This window comes from Sinocyclocheilus rhinocerous, unplaced genomic scaffold, assembly GCF_001515625.1.
Source record: "Sinocyclocheilus rhinocerous isolate Xijiao unplaced genomic scaffold, SAMN03320098_v1.1 scaffold1600, whole genome shotgun sequence".
Lineage (NCBI taxonomy): Eukaryota > Metazoa > Chordata > Actinopteri > Cypriniformes > Cyprinidae > Sinocyclocheilus > Sinocyclocheilus rhinocerous.
In genome coordinates this window covers 2,706,262-2,706,615 of record NW_015665129.1, presented here as the reverse complement: position 1 = coordinate 2,706,615, position 354 = coordinate 2,706,262, and positions in this window count along the sequence as shown.

Here is a 354-nt window from a genome sequence, read left to right as displayed (position 1 = left end):
TAATGAGCTGACGAGTTGAATCGGGTGTGTTAGATGAGGGAGACAGTGCTGGGCTGCTCCAGGACAGTTTTGAAAACCACTGCATTTCAGAGACATGTTCTTAAATGTGACTCATATATAACAAATACCTACATGCATGCTCCGTTTAAGGCAGCTTTAATCGCCTTTTTGGTAACTTCGTGACTTAAATAAAAAAACAAAAAAAACAAACGACATTTAAAAACGACATTGCATGCTTGTAGTTTCATTTGCGCTTTAGTATAAAATTATATACAGTGCGCGCCACTGCATTTGTGCGTGCAATTTAGGAACGCGTGCTACGAGCTCAATGAATTTGCAGTTAATTTAGTTTGG